Source organism: Ornithorhynchus anatinus, chromosome 2 (assembly GCF_004115215.2).
Source record: "Ornithorhynchus anatinus isolate Pmale09 chromosome 2, mOrnAna1.pri.v4, whole genome shotgun sequence".
Classification (NCBI taxonomy): domain Eukaryota; kingdom Metazoa; phylum Chordata; class Mammalia; order Monotremata; family Ornithorhynchidae; genus Ornithorhynchus; species Ornithorhynchus anatinus.
Window position 1 is genome coordinate 154451530 of NC_041729.1, and position 13383 is coordinate 154464912.

The 13383-nt window shown below is 51.4% G+C and overlaps 1 protein-coding gene across 2 annotated transcripts in view; it reads right to left on the minus strand.

Annotated features, from left to right (window-relative positions):
* SCAF11 (SR-related CTD associated factor 11) overlaps nucleotides 1–12175 on the minus strand; it is an 81922-nt gene extending 69747 nt beyond the window's left edge. For both annotated transcript variants that reach the window (XM_029047937.2, XM_029047929.2), the window contains exon 1: nucleotides 11933–12175. The gene's annotated coding sequence lies outside the window, so the exon portion shown is untranslated. The remainder of the gene's footprint in view (nucleotides 1–11932) is intronic.
* Nucleotides 12176–13383: the final 1208 nt, after the last annotated feature.

The following is a 13383-nucleotide window of genomic DNA, read 5'->3' on the forward strand; positions in this document are numbered from 1 at the left end:
GGTGCTGTGGGGATGGGAAGGGAGAGGTGGAGGAGCAGAGGGAAAAGGGGAAAATGAGGCTTTAGCTGCGGAGAGGTAAAGGGGGGATGGCAGAGGGAGTAGAGGGGGAAGAGGAGCTCAGTCTGGGAAGGCCTCTTGGAGGAGGTGATTTTTAAGTAAGGTTTTGAAGAGGGAAAGAGAATCAGTTTGGCGGAGGTGAGGAGGGAGGGCGTTCCGGGACCACGGGAGGACGTGACCCGGGGGTCGACGGCGGGATAGGCGAGACCGAGGGATGGCGAGGAGGTGGGCGGCGGAGGAGCGGAGCGTGCGGGGTGGGCGGTAGAAAGAGAGAAGGGAGGAGAGGTAGGAAGGGGCAAGGTGATGGAGAGCCTTGAAGCCTAGAGTGAGGAGTTTTTGTTTGGAGCGGAGGTCGATAGGCAACCACTGGAGTTGTTTAAGAAGGGGAGTGACATGCCCAGATCGTTTCTGCAGGAAGATGAGCCGGGCGGCGGAGTGAAGAATAGACCGGAGCGGGGCGAGAGAGGAGGAAGGGAGGTCAGAGAGAAGGCTGACACAGTAGTCTAGCCGGGATCTAACGAGAGCCCGTAATAGTAAGGTAGCCGTTTGGGTGGAGAGGAAAGGGCGGATCTTGGCGATATTGTAGAGGTGAAACCGGCAGGTCTCGGTAACGGATAGGATGTGTGGGGTGAACGAGAGGGACGAGTCAAGGATGACACCGAGATTGCGGGCCTGCGGGACGGGAAGGATGGTCGTGCCATCTACGGTGATAGAGAAGTCTGGGAGCGGACCGGGTTTGGGAGGGAAGATGAGGAGCTCGGTCTCGCTCATGTTGAGTTTTAGGTGGCGGGCCGACATCCGGGAGGAGACGTCCCGGAGGCAGGAGGAGATGCGAGCCCGAAGGGAGGGGGAGAGGACAGGGGCGGAGATGTAGATCTGCGTGTCATCTGCGTAGAGATGGTAGTCAAAGCCGTGAGAGCGGATGAGTTCACCGAGGGAGTGAGTGTAAATGGAGAACAGAAGAGGGCCAAGAACTGACCCTTGAGGAACTCCAACAGTTAAAGGATGGGAGGGGGAGGAGGCTCCAGCGTAGGAGACCGAGAATGATCGGCCAGAGAGGTAAGAGGGGAACCAGGAGAGGACAGAGTCCGTGAAGCCAAGGTGAGATAAGGTATGGAGGAGGAGGGGATGGTCGACAGTGTCAAAGGCAGCAGAGAGGTCAAGGAGGATCAGAATGGAGTAGGAGCCATTGGATTTGGCAAGAAGGAGGTCATGGGTGACCTTAGAGAGAGCAGTGTCGGTAGAGTGGAGGGGACGTTGGACACGGTCCATTTCCCACATGGGCTCTAGATCTTAATCCCCATTTTAGAGATGAGGTAATTTAGGTGCAGCAAAATTAAGTGACTTGCTCAAAATTCCACAGAAGACAAGTGGCGCAGCTAGGATTAGAACACAGGTCCTTCCGACTCCCAGTCCCATGCTGTACCCACTAGGCCACGTGTCAAGCACTGTTCTAAACTCTGGAATAAATACGACTGATGGACTTTTTGAAGGAGAGAAGTTGGGGCAGTGAGATAGATTTGGGAAGTGTTCCTGAAGAGATGGTAGTTGAAGCTATGACAGTGGATGAGATTCCCAAGGGAGTAAGGGTAGAGTTTAGGAGTTCAAGGACAAGGAGCAGCAAATGGGTCACGTGGAGAGAATGACAGCTACTGGACAAGGAGGATAAGAAAGTTAAAGGAGCCTAAACCAAAACCAAAAGGAAATATCTCAACGTCACTGTATCAAGTCGCTGGCACTTAGGAATTTTAAACAAAATGGTTCTGGAGCATGAGTAAAGTGCTCTTGTTAGAAGAGAATTAGCAGGTAGAGAAGCAGCGTGGCTTAGTGGAAAGAGCCCGGGTTTAGGAGTCAGAGGTCATGGATTCTAATCCCGGCTCCACCACTTGTCTGCTGAGTGTTGTCACTGAACTTCTCTGAGCCTCAACTACCTTATCTGTAAAATGGGGATTAAAACTGTGAGCCTCACATGGGACGATCTGATGACCTAGTATCTACCCCAGCACTTAGAACAGTGCTTGGCACATAGTAAGCACTTAACAAATACCATCATCATTATCCTCATCATCAGGTAGAGGCAGGAGGAGAAAGCCGGAGAAATCAAAATATAAACCATCCTCCTCAGAAAAGATGCCTGCAAAGAAGTCAAAGCCAGTGACTACGGAGAAAGTGATAAAGGAGAGAAGATTAGCAAGCCTCCTACAATGAGAGGCAAGGAAAAAGAATATTATCATCTCTCAGTCAAAATATCAGGCAATTCTACTAGTACAAGAATAAAACACTATGGATTAGAGTCACATCTTTCTTCCAAGAGAAGCCAAATTCTATCATTAATCCTCAGACCATCACTGATGCTTAGGTGGCAGTACACCGATTTTACTCATCCACAGAGCTATTCACAGTACCAGCTGTGAGAGGGAAATTATTATTAGGCGGCAACAATAAGCAAAAGATTTGCCAAAAAAACAAAATGCAAATGAGTAGCAAAGGTGGAATTTAAAACTATTCCGAATTGGTACTCAACTCAGTGGAACAGCCGCTGCCATTTTCCTCTCGAGACTTACAGGTCTGATTAAACTACGCAGATCACATTTCATTTTTCATGTTTAAAAACACCCCTAGAGTCCCCATGTTTTCAAGAGCCAACACTTTTTGGGTAATTCCACAGCAGTACATGGGATTTGTTCTGGGGACAACTCTGAGCCAAAGAATGGCAGTGTCCATTTAGAAGGAACAGGTGAGACCTGGGGCTGAACCTAGAGGACCCACAGAGAACCTGTGGGGAGGAACCAAATGATTAGCGTGCGAGGAGTTTGGCAGTGGCGCTCACCCTGCTTGCCTCTGCCAGTATGGCACCACCAGGGCACACAGGGGAGCAAGCAAACAGAGGTGGGGATGAAAACAGGTGGCTGCGTGGCCCAGGGCTGTGAGGCCTGGGTTCTAATCCCAACTCCACCAGCTAACTGCCGTGGAACCACGGGCAAGTCGCTTCACTTCTCTGGGCCTCGGTTCCCTCATCTACAAAATGGGCACTCCAGTGCCTGGTCTCCCTCTTACTTAGACTGTGAGCCCCATGTAGGACCTGATTATCTTGTACCCACCTCAGTGCTTAGTACAGTGCTTGGCATAAAGCAAGCACTTAAGAAATACTGCTATTATTAGACAGGCTGGGGTGCAACACATTGCAGGGTACCCGTGTAGCTTTCGTCCATGGTGGCTGGCCACGGAAAAACCCGAAATTTGAACCAAGTCTCCTGTTTTCCAGAGTACTGATCTTCCCACAGGACTGGTGTATTTGTTAGGCGATTACCACAGGTCTAGCACTCTTCTAAGCACTGGGGTAGCTACAAGAAACAGCAGGACTCAAAATACAATATGGAAAACTTGAAAATTTATCTTCTAAAAGTGGAAAATTCCAAGGATGCGGGCGTATTTTCTAATTACAATGACCATGTTCCCCATTCTCCTCACCTGAATAACGAAGAGTCCATTAGGCAGCTATGTTCACCCAGAGAGACATTAGCATTTCCAATTTTGCTTCCACCCATGGACGAAGAAATTCCACAACCTTCCTCTTTGGCTAAAAAAAGGCCCTCTAACTACTCTGACACCTACTGAGAGTATTATACACACCCCCTTTTTTTATAGAAGAGTGATTTCTCTTTCTTAAACCAGATAATATCGGCCGTGTTCTTTTTCATGTGGCAAGCACCTATCTCAGCTTACCTTAAGTCCCACAATAGGGGAAAAAAAAAAAAAAGGAAAAACAATTGTAAAAATCATCAACAAAAATATCACTGCTTTAAATATGGCAACAGATATGAAATGTTTACAGGCAACTGCCAAACCCCTATTCTTCACAGTACCTTGGACCTCTTGCCTAGATCTGAGCTGGCTTTCTAATAAACAACAAAATAAGCTAAAGAATATAGGACGTTAAACGTCAAATAGTCCTTATTTCCAAATGAACTATGAGCTACGACAAAACTACTCATCTGAGTTAAACCTGGGCAAACAACCAAAATCAATAACTAACTTTCCAGAACATCCAGGAAAGCAACGAAGTGTATATTATTTTGGGAAGCCAAGAGAATGTAAAAAGCAACTCATTAAATACTGACAAATCACATTTCCTATTAAACACTATGCCTTCACATCGAGATCCCTTTCTGATGTCAGTCTGTACACCTGAGATGGAGAATGGAAAGCAAGACATGGGTTCTAATCCCAGCTCTGCCACATGTCTGCTGTGTGACCTTGGGTAAATCACTTAACTTCTCTGTGCCTCAGTTACTTCATCTGTAAAAAATGGGGATGAAGACTGTGAGCGCCATGTGGGACAGGGACCGTGTCCAACCCAATTTGCTTGTACCAACCCAGCGCTTAGTGCCTGGCACAGAGTAAATGCTTAACAAATACTGTGGGCAAGTCACTTAACTTCTCTGTGCCTCAGTTCCCTCGTCTGTAAAATGGGGATTAAGACTGTGAGCCCCACGTAGGACAACCTGATTCCCCTGTGTCTCCCCCAGCGCTTAGAACAGTGCTCGGCACATAGTAAGCGCTTAACAAATACCAACATTATTATTAAATACCAATAAAAAAAAAGAAACTGGGGTGGCATAGAGTACTCTAGGTCCCAGTGATGGGGCAGAGGGGATGAAAGTTATTTTAGACTGCGGGCAGGGAACCTATCTGCCAACTCTCTTGTACTGAACTCCCCCAAGTGCTTAGTACAGTCCTCTGCCCACCGGATCCGCTCAAGAAACACCACTGCTGATGATGATCTGCTCTTCCCTACAGGTGCTCTCCCATTTCTCCTTCTGGCTGGGCTGACAGAAACGTTTGAAGAAAACCGAGGCATTGCCAGAGTTAAAATGCCACTCTTCAGAACTAGCTAACGGATAGGGCTGGATACGGGATACGCCAAGTGAAATATCTTAAACGTCAAAGTAAAGCTTCCATTTGACATCAGAACATGGGATCGATCAAAGTAGTGTGATCATTAATACTAGGTCAATAGTAATGAGAGAGTTACAGACCCGAGTTGGTTTCAACAGACCCTACTTTGCGTGTCTGAAATAATTCCACCAAAAATTACTTTTGAAAAAGGACAGTAAAAAAGTTTAGGGAAAGCAGCCAATTCACCTCTAAATGAGACATGTAAAATCCCTGAGACAACCCATATGCCATTCTAATTTCTAATCCCACTCAGCAACTCCATGAAGCAGGCTACTTTTCTTAGCTATAAAGGGACGAGACCCTTTTATGGCCAATATAGTATTCTTGCCCACACTTCGTATCTTGCTGCTGGCCCTGTCCCAGCAGGAACACTACCAGCAGGGAAGAGAGAGTGTCAGTAGTGCTGCACAAACTATGATCCATTCCTCTGCCAGTCTCTTACTTCTTGACTGAATCATTCATTCAATCAAATCTATTGAGTTGTGATATGGATGACCTTCCCTCCATGCCTTCCTTTAGTGCCTGACATTCAGACTGCTTCCTCTCTCCTCTTCATAATTTCTACCTTGTCTTTTATTTTTTAAATTGTCAATTTGTGTGCACTTCTCTCCTCCCTTTAGACTGTACATTCCTCAAGACCAGGAACTGCGAAGCAGCACAGTCCACTGGATAGAGCAGGGGCCTGACAGACAGAAGGACCTCCGCCACTGTCTGCAGTGTGGCCTTGGGCAAGTCACTTCACTTCCCTGTGCCTCAGTTCTTCATCTGTAAAATGGGGATTAAGAATGAGAGCCCCATGCGGGATAGGGACTGTGTCCAACCCAAAATGCGTGCATCCACACCAGCGCTTAGTACGGTGCCTGGATCATAGTAAGTGCTTAATAAATGCCACCACAATTACATAACTTCTGTATATTTCTCAAGAACCCAGTAGAGAGTTCTGCACAATGTTGGCACTCGAATAACATTGATGATGATTCAAAAATTAGATTTTACTGGTATACTACACAGGTATAGTACAGTCCAGTAATAATATTAAAAGAATGCGATTTGTTAGGCCCCTACTGTATGCCAAACCCTGAGGTAGATATAGGATAAGCAGATTGATCAGACAAAGCTCTCACTCCACACAAGGTTCAAACTAAGGGAGAGGGAGAACCGACATTTAATTCATTTAATACCCATTTTACAGAGAATATAAGTGACTTGCCCAAAGTTACACAACAAGCAAGTGGTGGAGGCAGGGATTCCTGACTCACAAGCCATGATGCTTCTCTAAGATAGAAACTAAAAAACCTAATTAAGTTTCTGCTTATAAATTTTTTCCAAAGTGTTTTTCCATATGACTGATATCTTCTCTATTATGAACTTCCCATTTTTCCAAGGAAGTTGTTGAATTGTGTCCCTGAAAAACAGCTCAAAGGGAATTTACAATGAATATACAAATTTACTTGAAAAGAGTAAGAGAGGAATGAAACCTTATCCCCCAACCCACTATTTGAATGCCAAGTAGGAAACCTAAACCTGCAGGGAAACTGCAGGAGTTGGCTGCTGCAGGAACTGTAGTTTTTCTTGACTTCACAAAAATTCAGATTTCAACATTGTACAGTCAACATCTACAGGCAGCAGGGAGGGTATACACAAATTAAATCTACAAATAATTTCTCAATTTCTCATGCCATCTCCCCTCCCCTCCTGCCACTCGAGCACTTTCGCGTCACCTCCACACTTGGGCGCTGCCCTCTCCTCTTCTCCCCCACCGCCTGGAGCTGACTTGAATTCCCCTCTCCAGATCTAGTTGAGGGCAAGGATGTCTACAAGCTCTATTGTACTCTTCCAAGTGGTTCATATAGCGCCCTGAACTGGGTAGGTGATCAAGAAAGACCGATTGATGGATAATCTAAAACTCGGCAAATAGATTCCCTCGCTTCCCTAACAGCCGGAGCTTTCAAGAGTCGTAAAGTCTGGATCCATTTTCTACAAAATAATAATGATGTTGGTATTTGTTAAGTACTTACTCTGTGCAAAGCACTATTCTAAGCTCTGGGGGTACAAACAGGGTAATCAGGTTGGCCCACGTGAGGCTCACAGTCTTAATCTCCATTTTACAGATGAAGGAACTGAGAGACAGAGGCACAAAAACGTTCGGGCCACGTTTCCCTACTCCTCAAGAACTCCAGTAGTTGTCCATCCACCTCTGCATCAAACAGAAACTCCTCACCATCAGCTTTAAAGCAGTCAATCACCTTGTCCCCTCCTATCTGACCTCGCTACTCTTCTACTATTACTCAGCCCGCACTCTTCGCTCCTCTAATGCTAACCTTTTCACCCTACCTCGATCTCATCTATTTTACTGGCGACCTCTTGGCCACGTCGTGCCTCCAGCCTGGACCCCCCCCCCCCCCCCGCCCTCATATCTGACAGACAATAACTCTTCCCTCTTTCAAAGCTTACTGAAAGGCTTTACTTACTCCAAGAGGCCTTCCCACACTAAGCCCTCCTTTCCTCTTCTCCCACTCCCTTCTGCGGGGCCCTGACTTGCTCCCTTTATTCATTCCCCCTCCTAGCCCCACAGCACTTAAGCATATATCTGTAATTTATTTATAAGTCTGTCTCTTCCTCTTGACTGTAAGCTCATTGTGGATGGGGAATGGCTCTGTTTATCGTTGCATTGCACTCTCCCACACGCTTAGTAGAGTGCTCTGCACACAGTAAACGCTCGATAAATACGACTGACTGACTAGCGGACAAACAGGCTGAATTCTTCTTTCCTCTGCCATCCTCAGGCAGAATTGCTTAAAAGCAAAAAGCACCAGGAGGAAGCTGCAAATGTGAATAATCCACAAATGGGGCAATTAGCCTCTGGCTACCTAAGAGTGAATTCATTCAACCTTTCCATTAATAAACACTAAAAAACCACCTTTCCTCAATAAGCACTGAAAGATTATTCAAATAAAAGTAAGGTAAAAAAATGAAACCACACCAAGAAGTGCCTGTGAGATGTAACATTATGTATCCATTTAAATAAATTTTCCTGTGGGGAAAAGAGGGTATCTTTTTTTAATTCCCTAATTTGCAACAAAATTAGCGTTCTGGCCAGAAATGAATCCTGACAATAACAAACATCCGCCACATAAAGCAATATGTCATTCTAAAATGAAGCTCATTACAGGTAAGGAACGAGTCTACTAAGTCTGTTGCTTTGTTCTCTCCTGAGCTCTTAGTACAGTGCTGTGCACACAATAAGTGCTGAATATACACTGTCGATTGATTGTAACTCAGACCACACATTATACTTAACGTAGTCTGTCGATGTGCCCGTGAAGCTTCCCCTCCAGTAAAAAAAAAAACAAAAACAGACATGCACAGGCAAAAAAATCATTTTACTCTGAAGTCATCAATCCTCCCTCTGGTTCTTGACGATGATTAACCAACAAATATATTGGCTTTTTAAGATCCTCTGTAGCTATCCCGCTGGCACAGTTTAGCGGCAGACTATTCCCGACGAGTATCTGACTGAACTGCATGGGATCGTGCAACTCTCCACGTGTTACTCAGAAGACTTTTTCTACCGGTTCAAACCCAGGCACTAAAAGCTGGGCCCATCTCCATTCATCCCTCAAGGCCAGATGCTGACTTCCAAAACAAGAATTTCCACAGCATTAAACAGCATTGAACAAGAGTTTCAATGGCCAACACGGGTGTCTATTTCTTCCAGAGAACGTGGCCTCCTTATTTAAGAAGATAGGGGATCTGCATTATTTGGGGATGGTGACGCCAAGTTCCGGGGGGGCATTCAATTTTCGGGGATCTGGACGGGGGGAGGTTCGCTCAGCAGGAGCAGAAGCATCAGGTTAAAGGAAAGGAGGAGGGGACAGCAGAGGCAGGAGGGAGAGAAGTTAAGTGCAGCGCTGGAAAAGAGGTGGGGGGGTGGGGATAATAATAATTACGGTATTTAAGTGCTTACTATTGTGCCAAGCACCCTTCTAAGCACTGGGGTAGATACGAGGTAATCAGGTTGTCCCACGTTGGGGTCCACAGTCTGAATCCTCATTTTACAGATGAGGTAACTGAGGCAGAGCCGTGAAGTGACTGGCTCAAGGTCACACGGCAGACAAGCAGTGGAGACGGGATTAGAACCCATGACCTTCTGATTCCCACGCCCGGGCTCTACCCACTAGGCCATGCAGATGCACCCCGGTGCTCCAGACCTCCTCGGGCTCCTCTGATGGCCAACTCCAGAGGTCAGGGCCCAAAGTTCGCTTTCGCAAGAGACTCGGAGAGAGTAGCGGCGCCACGGTCCTGCCCCTGGGGCGGAGCGGCCGGCGGCCCCGGGCCACCTGCCCCCGGGGACCAAGCGGTCCTGGCCGCAGCAGCAGCATCACCAACCCTATCTAATGGGCGCTTCCTGTAGGCAGAGCACTGTACTAAGCGTTTGGGAGCCTACGATCCCAAGTTGGCGGATACGGTCCCTGCCCATGACGAGCCTACAGTCTTCGGGGGGCAGGGCGTCGTGGCGGGGGAGGCATCAGCATCCTCGAAGATACTTACTGAGTACTTCCTGCGGGCAGAGCACTGTACTAAACGGTCGGGTGCACACAATCCCACCGAGTTGGTGGATACGGTCCCTGCCCACCACGAGCCTACAGTCTCCGAGGGGGCGGGGCGTCCTTAGCATCCTCAAGGATATTTACTGAGCACTTCCTGTGGGCAGAGCACTGTACTAAGCATTTGGGAGCCTACAATCCCACCGAGTTGGCAGACACGGTCCCTGCCCACTACGAGCCTCGAGTCTCCGAGCGGGGAGGGCCTCACGACGACGGTGGCCACGAACATCCTCAGTGATATTTACCTAACACTTCCTGTGGGCAGGGCCCTGTACTAAACGCTTGGGAGCAGACAATCCTACCGAGTTGACAGACACGGTCCCTGCAAACGACAAGCCTACAGTCTCTGTGGGGGGTGGGCCTCGTTCCTTCGTTCAATCGTATTTATTGAGCACTTACTGGGGGGAGGGCACTGTACTAAACGCTTGGGAGTGTACAATACAGCAATAAGAGACAATCCCTGCCTACAAGGGGCTCACACCTCGGGGCGGGGGGTGGCATCAAGCATCATCCTCCAGGACATTTACCGAGCGCTCCCTTGGGGCAAGAGCACTGTGGTAAGCGCTGGGGAGAAGACACCACCAGAGTGGGTGATCCCCAAGAAGTAGTGGCGGAGAGCCCGGCGGCACAAGGGACGGAGGGGTGGGCTTGACACTGTGGTAAGGGCTGGGGAGAGGAGACTCCATCATTCACTCAGTAGTATTTATAGAGCGCTTGCCATGTGCAGAGCACTGTACTAAGCGCGTGGAATGTGCAATTCGGCAACAGATAGAGACGATCCCTGCCCACTGATGGACACTCAGTCCAAACGGGGGAGATGGACCAGAAGGGGAGGGATTGACAGTGCCTTTCCTGTGTGCCGAGCACTGTGCTAAGCGCTGGGGAGAGAACGCTCCACCAGAGTGGGTGGCCCCCAAAGAGCTCTGGGTCTGGAGGCGAGAGCCCAGTGGCGACAGGGATGGAGAGAGAGGGGTTGGCGGTGCCTTTCCCGTGTGCATAGCATTGTGCTAAGCGTTGGGGAGAGGACCCTCCAGCAGAGTGGGTGGCCCCCAACCTAGACGCAGAGAGCCCGGCGGCAGCGGGGATGAAGGGAGAGGGGTTGGCGGTGCCTTTCCCGTGTGCAGAGCATTGTGCTAAGCGCTGGGGAGAGGACCCTCCAGCAGAGTGGGTGGCCCCCAACCTAGACGCAGAGAGCCCGGCGGCGGCAGGGATGAAGGGAGAGGGGTTGGCGGTGCCTTTCCCGTGTGCAGAGCATTGTGCTAAGCGTTGGGGAGAGGACCCTCCAGCAGAGTGGGTGGCCCCCAACCTAGACGCAGAGAGCCCGGCGGCAGCAGGGATGAAGGGAGAGGGGTTGGCGGTGCCTTTCCCGTGTGCAGAGCATTGTGCTAAGCGCTGGGGAGAGGACCCTCCACCAGAGTGGGTGGCCCCCAACCTAGACGCAGAGAGTCTGGTGGCGGCGGCAGGGATGGAGGGAGAGGGGTTGGCGGTGACTTTCTCGTGTGCAGAGCACTGTGCTAAGCGCTGGAGAGAGAGCCCTCCACCACAGTAGGTGGCCCCCAAAGAGCCCTCGGCCTAGAGACAGAGAGCCCGGCGGCGGCAGGAATGGGGGGAGAGGGGTTGGCGGTGCCTTTCCCGTGTGCAGAGCATTGTGCTAAGCGCTGGGGAGAGTACCAGTGTGGCTCAGTGGAAAGAGCACGGGCTTTGGAGTCAGAGGTCATGAGTTCGAATCCCGGGCTCGGCCACTTGTCAGCTGTGTGACTGTGGGCAAGTCACTTAACTTCTCTGGGCCTCAGTTCCCTCATCTGTAAAATGGGGATTAAGACTGTGAGCCCCCAGGTGGGACAACCTGATTCCCCTATGTCTACCCCAGCGCTTAGAACGGTGCTCGGCACACAGTAAGCGCTTAACAAATACCAACATTATTAGGACCCTCCAGCAGAGTGGGTGGCCCCCAACCTAGAGGCAGAGAGCCCGGCGGCGGCGGCAGGGATGGAGGGAGAGGGGTTGGCGGTACCTTTCCCGTGTGCAGAGCCCTGTGCTGAGCGCTCGGAGGAGGAGCGGCGGGGCGGGTGGGCAGCAGCCCCGCTCGCGGAGCATGCCGGGAGCGAGGCCCGTTGGCGGAGGCCGGCGGGGGCGGGAGCGGGGCCGGGAGCGGGAGCGGGGCCGCGGGCGGGGGCGCGGGCGGGGGCAGGACCGGCCCCGCCGAGGAAACCGTCCTGGCGCCGCCGCCGCCGCCGCCGGACGTTCCTTCCCCCCTTCCCGGGGCCCCAGGGGGCCCGGGCGGCCGTCCGGCAGGGCGCCCACACTACCTGAGGCCGCGGCCGAGGCCTTGTCTGTCACCGACGACTCCTCCAACATGGACGCCGGGACCGGCCGGGACCAGCCGGGGGCCCGGCTTCCTCCGCTGCTGCTGCTGCTCCTCCTCCTCCTCCTCCTCCTCGGCCCGGTCCTGCCGCTGGTCGGCCTCGCTCCCTCCGTGCCTCCGGCCGCGTCCGTGCCTCGGCCCCTTGGTCCGCGTGGGGCTCAGCGGCGCGGCCACACGTGCGGGGCGCGGGCGCGGGCGCTGGCGGGCCTCCTCTCCGGGGTCCGGCCGGCCCCCGACCCGCAACGCGCCGGCACACCGCGGGGCGGCGCTGCCCCCCGGCCTCGGCCCACGGAGGCGCGGCGTGGCCGGCGGCCGACCAGCGAGACGAAAGGAGGCCCGGCGGGAGGGAGCGGCCCCGGCGGAGGGGCTGCTGGGAAACGAGCGTCCTCCAGCGGGGCGGGGGAGGCCGGCGCGCTGAGCGTTGCGCTCGCTCGCTCTCTCTCTCTCTCTCTCTTCCCCTCCCCCCGCCCGGCCCCGCGGCGACCCCGGCCGCGCGCATGCGCCTGGAGCCGCCTTCGCCTCAGCCCGCGCAGCGCGGCCCTGCGGGGAGGCCCCGAGGGCTGCCGGGAGGCGGCGGCGCCTCCACACCTGCAGGAAGCCACCTTTCATTCATTCATTCATTCATTCAGTAGTATTTATTGAGCGCTTACTATGTGCAGAGCACTGGACTAAGCGTTAGGAATGAACAAGTCGGCAACAGATAGAGACAGTCCCTGCCGTTGGACGGGCTTACCTGCACCACTGCCTCAACGCTTACAACTAGGCTACTTGGTAGGCGCTCACCATGTGCCAAGCCAATAACTAGGCTACTTCTTAGGCGCTCACCATGTGCCAAGCCAATAATGAGGCTATTTGTTAGGCGCTCACTTTGCACCAAGCCAATAATTAGGCTACTTCTTAGGCACTCACTCTGTGCCAAGCCAATTAGACTACTCGTTAGGCGCTCACGATGTGCCAAGCCAATAATTAGGCTACTTCTTAGGCACTCACTTGGCGCTAAGCCTATAATTAGGCTACTTGTTAGGCGCTCACCATGTGCCAAGCCAATAATTAGGTTACTTGTTAGGCGCTCACTTTGTGCCAAGTCAATAATTAGGCTACTTGTTAGGCTCTCACTTTGCACCAAGCCAATAATTAGGCTACTTGTTAGGCACTCACGATGTGCCAAGCCAATAATTAGGCTACTTAGGCGCTCATTTTGCGCCAAGCCAATAAGTAGGCTACTTGTTAGGCACTCACGATGTGCCAAGCCACTCTCCTAAGCGCTGGGGCAGAGACAAGTCCATCAGGTTGGACACAGTCCCTGTCCCACATTCATTCATTCATTCATTCAATTCATTCTTAGAGAAGCAGGGGAGCTCAGCGGAAAGAGCCTAGGCTGGGGAGTCAGAGGTC